The sequence below is a fragment of the Hylobates moloch genome, unplaced genomic scaffold (assembly GCF_009828535.3).
Source record: "Hylobates moloch isolate HMO894 unplaced genomic scaffold, HMol_V3 SCAFFOLD_15, whole genome shotgun sequence".
Classification (NCBI taxonomy): domain Eukaryota; kingdom Metazoa; phylum Chordata; class Mammalia; order Primates; family Hylobatidae; genus Hylobates; species Hylobates moloch.
This window is the reverse complement of record NW_026652290.1, coordinates 2052157-2059478: the sequence shown is the minus strand read 5'-3', so window position 1 is coordinate 2059478 and position 7322 is coordinate 2052157. Positions and strand designations below refer to the sequence as shown.

General features: G+C 44.7%; 1 protein-coding gene and 1 long non-coding RNA gene across 4 annotated transcripts in view; one reads left to right on the top strand and one right to left on the bottom strand.

The window, feature by feature from the left end:
* Nucleotides 1-3452, bottom strand: part of LOC131381407 (uncharacterized) — a 7503-nt gene extending 4051 nt beyond the window's left edge. The window contains exon 1 of the long non-coding RNA XR_009210154.1: nt 3333-3452. This is a non-coding gene — a long non-coding RNA (uncharacterized LOC131381407). The remainder of the gene's footprint in view (nt 1-3332) is intronic.
* PRCD (photoreceptor disc component) overlaps nt 1-6181 on the top strand; it is a 16356-nt gene extending 10175 nt beyond the window's left edge. For 2 of the 3 annotated variants that reach the window (XR_004252190.2, XM_058429173.1), the window contains one exon: nt 5597-6181. The gene's annotated coding sequence lies outside the window, so the exon portion shown is untranslated. Of the gene's footprint in view, nt 1-3591; nt 3973-5596 lie in introns of those variants that run through there. The other variant, XR_004252191.2, reaches the window with a different exon arrangement.
* The last annotated feature ends 1141 nt before the right edge of the window (nt 6182-7322 follow it).

The following is a 7322-nucleotide window of genomic DNA, read 5'->3' as shown; positions in this document are numbered from 1 at the left end:
CACACACACACACACACACACACACATATTCACACAGAGACACATACATTCACACACATACACACAGACATACACTTATACAAACATACAGTACACACACAGACATACACACATTCACACAGAGACACACACACAACACACATACACATACACAGACATACACATATACATATTCACACACATACACATACACACAGACACACATAACACACATTCACACACACATACACAGACATACACATATACAAACATATTCACACACATACACACAGACATACACATACACAGACACACATAACACACATTCACATATACACAGACATACACATATATAAACATACACATACACACATACACAGACATACACATATATAAACATACACATACATACATACACATATATAAACATACACATACACATATATAAACATACACAGACACACATACACAGACATACACATATATAAACATACACATACACATTCACACACACAAACATTCACACATACACACGCATACACAGACATACACATATACATTCACACACACATACACACAGACATACACATACACAGACACAACACATACACACACAGAGAGACACACACACATAATCACAGATACACATGCATATGCACAGACACACACACGTTCACACATACACACATATATACAGACACACACACATTCACACACATACAGACATATACACACACACACATAACATACACATACAGCCACACACACACACAGATACACATAAACATACATACACAGAGACATACACATACACAAACATACACACACACAATATCATATGCAGAGGCAGAAGCCATTTGAACTAAGCATTAAAAGAAATTAATGTGTTCATTGGTCATTTATTTAACAAGCGTGTCCTGGGAACCTGCAATGTATAGACCCTGTATCAGGTGTCAGGAGTGACACTCGAGGACAGACCCTGCCCTGCCGGTTGGTCCTATAGGAAGGTCCCAGCCTAGGTGGCCTAGTTCTGCCAGCCCAACCCTGCCTGTCCCTGTGACCTTTTGTTATCTGGACCTCGGTTTCCTCATTTGATAAACATTTGTCAAACGCAGGTGGGCTGGAGCGAGGACGTAGAGGACTAGTGATCTCCTCAGGAAAAGAACAGTTTAGTAAAATGAAGGTGATGGACCAGAAGCTCTCTGGGGGCCCCACCGACTTTCCCAATCGAAAGCGACTGTAATGAACTGTGTCTGGAGTGCTGTGTGCCAGGCACTGTGGATCCAGAAACGGATTAAGACCTTCTGCCACAAACAACCAGAAAACTGGGCAAGATATAAGCAACAGACACTTGACAACTGGCAGCACACAGGACAGTGACCCCATGACTGCCTCAGCTTCTGCCTGGAGACAGTTCCCTGACTGTGCCTTGGGGAGGGGAAACCCAAGCGGACGACAGTGGCTTTGCTAAGGTGAGGAGGAGACAGAATCAGAGGTCAAGACAGTGTGAGATTCATAAGGATATACACAGAGATCAATGGAATCCAAAAACAGATGCAGCAAAGGTAATCCAATGCAGAAAGAAAGGTCCTTTCAACAGGATACAAAAAGCACTAACCAGAAAAGAAAAATCAATACACTGGACTTTATCAAAATTAAACCTCTGCTCTTGGAAAGACTAGGAGTAAATATTTGCCAAACAAAAATCTGAGAAGGGACTTGTATCCACATAAAGAACTTTTCCAATTCGATAATAAGACAGCCCAATAAAAAAGTGGGGAAAGGTTTTAATAGACACTACAACAAAAAATATACATACAGCTAAAATACACAGAAAGTTGTTCAACATGCGGCTGGGCGCGGTGGCTCAGGCCTGTAATACCAGCACTTTGGGAAAGAAAGATATTCCACATACAAATCAAAAGCTCAATGACATACCACTACATGCCCACCAGTGGTTAAAGCTGAAGGCTGACCATAGTAAGTACTGTCCAAGATGTGACCCTGTCATACACGGCTGGGGACTGGTGAAGTGTTATAACCACTTGGGAAACCAGCATGGTGGTTTCTTATAAAGTTATCCCAGAGGAATGAAAACTTAACATCCACAAAAAAGACTGCAAAGATGTTCATGGTAGCTTTATTACTAACAGCTCCAAACTGGAAACAGCCCAAATATTCCTCAACATGGGAATAGATAAACACACTGAGATAAGATAGAATAATACTCAGCAATGAAAAGGAAATGAACTGCCGATGCCGACCACATGGGTAAATTGAGAGAAGCCAGACACAAAAGAGCCCCTACTGTGTGATAATGACATGTACATGGAATTCTAGAACAGGCAGAACCGACTGATAGTGACAGAAGGCATCAGTGGTTGACTGGGGCCAGGGTTAGATATCGTGGGGGTTGACTGCAAGGGTAAGAAGGTTTTTTTTTGTTGTTGCTTTTTCTTTTTTTTTTTTGAGATGGAGTCTCACTTTGTCACCCAGGCTGGAGTGCAGTGGCACGATCTTGGCTCACTGCAACCTCTGCCTCCCGGGTTCAAGCGATTCTCCTGCCTCAGCCTCCTGAGTAGCAGGGACTATAGGCTTGCACCACCACGCCCAGCTAATTTTTGTATTTTTAGTAGAGACGGGATTTCATCATGTTGGCCAGGCTGGTCTTGAACTCCTGACCTCAAGTGATCCACCCGCCTCGGCCTCCCAAAGTGGTGGGATTACAGGTGTGAGCCACCGTGCCCGGCCTAGAAGGTTTTTTTTTTTTGAGATGGAGTTTCGCTCTCGTCAGCTAGGCTGGAGTGCAATGGTGCGATCTTGGCTCACTGCAACCTCACCTCCCAGGTTCAAGCGATTCTCCTGCCTCAGCCTCCTGAGTAGCTGGGATTACAGATGCCCACCATCACGCCCGGCTAATTTTTTGTATTTTTAGTAGAGACGGGGTTTCGCCACGTTGGCCAGGCTGGTCTCAAACTCCTCACCTCAGGTGATCCATCGGCCTCGGCCTCCCAAAGTGTTGGGATTACAGGCATGAGCCACCACACCTGCCTAAGAAGGTGCTTTTGAGGTGACCACAATGTTCTTAATCTTAACTGGGATTGTGGTTACATGGGTCTATACACTTATCGGACTACTGAACCATACATTGTAAATGATTATACTGTATTGTATGTAAGTTACACGAGAATAAAGGTGATTTAGAGAGTTAGAAACAAAACAAGAATGATGATGCTTGTTTTGCTCACCATCTAGCAGAAAAGCCAGACGTACAAACAAATAATCATAAAACAGTGGGACGAGTGTTCAAAGTATGTTGAAATAACACAAACTCCCATTTATCAAGTGCTTACCTCGCGCCAGGCACTGTGCTAAGTGCTCCGAAGCACTGATTTAACGAAGTCCCGTGATGTTTGGATGATCCTTCTCCTCCTCCTCATTTTACAGATGAGAAAATAAGACTCAGAGAGAAGTGAGGTGACCTTTGCCAAGGTTACTCAGCTACAATCAGTAGAGCTGGGACTTTCCTCCAGGTCATCCTGGGTTGCAGACAATGTGCTAATCCACCTGCCACCGGGAAGGTGCCACGATGAAACAGCTCGGGAATTGTTGCAGCATCTCAGTCAAAACTTCGCAGGAAGTATTTAAGTACAAGCTGGAATTTGCAGAGCAGAGAAGAGAATGCAGTGAAGGAACTTTCAAGGCAACAGGAACAAACACCACCACAAGCAAAGGTTATGCAACAGCTGTGAGAAGGCAAGGGTTTCTGGGCATGGAGAGACATGCCCAGGAAATAACAGAAGAGATCCATGGAACATTATATCATCTTCAAATTCATTTATTTTTATTTTTTAAAAATCAATTTTTGAGTAATACTCTAGAGGCAGTGGCTCTGCCAAGCAGGAAAGTCAAATGCATCGCTTTTCTTCCTGGACACTGTTGGCAAGCACAGATAATCCACAACTCCAACGCCATCTATTCTCAATGCATAGGGTCTGTGTTATATTTCTCCTCCTCCAGAAAGTTAAAGCTAGGTGAAACTTAAAGCAGTGATCCCGGGTTTTTTTATTTTTATATTTTTACTTTTCTTCCATCTGCCTGGTCATCTGCATGATCCCAGATTTCTGAACAGGATTTGTGACACAGTTTCACGGTCCTAAGAACTCTCAGGAAAAAAATCCTCTATGTTTTCATGACGGGTTTTCTAGGTGGGTGAATTAAAGTCTCTGGAGTTAAGCAAAAACGTTCCACTGTCATAGTGTAATTTTTTTAGGAAACATGGCATGGTGGCTGAGACCATGGGTTTTTAGGCTGGATTGTTGGAGTTCAGCTCTCAGTGCCTTCACTTACGAGTTCCTTTAACCTTTCTGCACCTTGACTTCCTCAGCTGTGAAATGGGAAGGGTGGGGGGTGGGGGATGACAGGGATGTCATGAGAATCAGATGAGACAGGGAATAAAAGGTGCTTCCAGAGTACCTGCCACAGAGTAAACACTTCATATACACATAGCTGTTATGATTTCAGAAAGGAAGCTTGCACACATGAGCTCATTTTCTGTATTCTGCCATGATCCATTCTTCTGGGAAGAATTATTTTTAAAAGATATCATTTAGGATGATTTGACTGAAACAGAACACCCAACTTAAAATGACTTAATAAGATTTCTTTTTAAAATCTCACTTTTTATTTATTTATTTTTTTTGAGACGGAGTCTTGCTCTGTCGCCCAGGCTGGAGTGCAGTAGTACGACCTCGTCACTGCAAGCTCTGCCTCCCGGGTTCAAGCCATTCTCCTGCCTCAGCCTCCTGAGTAGCTGGGACTACAGGCACCTGCCACCATGCCCGGCTCATTTTTTTTTTTTTTGTATTTTTAGTAGAGATGGGGTTTCACTGTGTTAGCCAGGATGGTCTCAATCTCCTGATCTCGTGATCCACTGTCCTCGGCCTCCCAAAGTGCTGGGATTACAGGTGTGAGCCACCGTGCCCAGCCTAAAATCTCACATTTTGTAATTCACTCAAACTGAGATGCCATTGCTTGTAAGACACATCCTGCATTTAAGAATATGAAAATGCGACTGGCTCTGGTGGCTCATGCTTGTGATCCCAGCACTTTGGGAGGCTGAGGTGGGTGGGTTATCTGAGGTCAGGAATTCAAGACCAGCCTGGCCAGGATGGTGAAACCCTGTCTCTACTAAAAATACAAAAATTAGCTGGGCGTGATGGTGCACACCTGTAATCCCAGTTACTTGGGAGGCTGAGGCAGGAGAATCACATGAACCCAGGAGGTGGAGGTTGCAGTGAGCCGAGATCATGCCACTGCATTCCAGCCTGGGCGACAAGAGCAAAGCTCTGTCTCAAAAAAAAAAAAAAATGTATATATGTATATGTGTATATATATGTATATGTATATGTGTATATATATGTATATGTGTATATATATGTATATGTATATGTGTATATATATGTATACATATATACGTGTGTATATGAAATGTATAAATGTGTCTCTGAATCAAAACGAGGGCTGAAGTTCAGGGGTGTCGGGACTGGCGGTTTCTGCGGGTCAGCAGCATCACTGAGGACTCATGTTCTTTCTTCTCTCTACTCTGCTGTCGCAGTCCTTCAGCTCCTACTTAATGGAAGCCTCGCAGATGCAAGATGGCTCCAGCAGGCCCAGCATCACTTCTTCTCAGTGTCCCAAAGCCAGAAGAGAGGCTGTTGTTTTAAAAAGCAGGAAAACTTTCCTAAACTTGGCCAGAATTGCATCGCAGACCCTTTCCAAAACAATTTCCAGCAAAGGAAATAGACTTACCATGTCTGGTACAGATGAATCAAGATTTGCCCCTGGGGGCTAGGGAGGGGCTTGCCCTTGCTGAAGCAGACCCTTGCCCAGCAGCTGAACGGAGCCCAGGTTCACCAGATGGAGGAAGAGACTGGCCGCTAACAGTGCCTGACATACAGATGTGCTTCCTGTGATATCGCTGCTGCCACTGTTCCAAATGTCAGTAGTCAGCTGCCTGGGATACTACCTACCTTCTTTTGTGTTCTTATTAATAAAATTAAAGATTGCTTTCTGGGTAGAGAAATTAACCTCAATATTCTAAAGACTGTTTTATTTTTATGTATTTATTTTTTTGAGACAAGGCCTTACTCTGTCACCCAGGCTGGAGGGCAGTGATGCATGGCTCACTGCACAGCCTCAATCTCACAGGCCCCAGCAATCCTCCCACCTCAGCCTCCCATCCAGCTGGGACCACAGGCATGTGCCACCACACCTGGCTGTTTTTCATTTTTTATTTTTTATTGGTAGAGATGGGGGTCTCTCTATGTTGCTCAGGCTGGTCTTGAACTCCTGGGCTCAAGTGAGCCTCCTGCCTTGGCCAACCAAAGTGTTGGGATTATAGGCGTGAGCCACTGCGACCAGCCCAAAGGCTGTTTTCTATTACCGTGGGTTTCAGATACCATGTCTTAAACTCTGTCAGTGACCACCCCAACACAGCAGGCCAGCTGACTGGACTTTCCCTTTGTACTCAGAGCCTGGGTCCCTGAAAAGTGCTGGGGACTTCTGCCTTCCTGTTTGTAAAGAGTCACTAGACTGTGACTCTTTCCATGTCAATAAATAGAGGTCTGCACTAGCCTGGTATAATGGCTGTATGATAATTCCACGGTAGGTAAAACTCAAATGTCCTAGCTCTCACCAGCAGCAAGCGCAAATGAGATCACAGTAACATCCACATTTCAGTCTCAACAGCTCTGAGCCCTTGCTGGCTCATTCAGGAATTCTGACGCATTCTCTGAAGTCTCCCCAGTTATTTCTGGGTTGGCTGCACAGTGTACTTTACATGCGCTCGGCACAAGGCCTCTCATTGTATTTCGCTCCAGCCTCTTGGCCACTGCCCAGCTGCCCTGGCATCACCATCTGCCGTGAACCTACTGTTGGGGAAGCGATGTCCAGTCAGGTGTGAAAGCGACTTGGTGGCCTGCGGCAGAATGAGGAGCTGTAAAAAGAATGGCCCTCACTATACACTGGGTGGCATCCAGGCCCAGTATAGCCCTGCTAGAGCCCAGAGCCTCCATCTTCCACACATCAGCTCTGCAGCCTCCCATCCTCACTCTTCCTGCCACGAAGTGGCTCAAATGGCAGAGCAGGTGCCCATTGTTCCTCCTTTCAACCTCATTTCTGATTTTGTCCCCAACCACCCCTACAAACACGTGAAAATCTTCTTCCTTCTCCCTTCCTCCCCCAAAACAAAAGTCCTTATACATAAGGTCACCTTATTCATTAGTGGTAAAAGCATGGATTCTACAGGCTGGGAGCAAACCCTGACCCTGCCAGTTACTGGT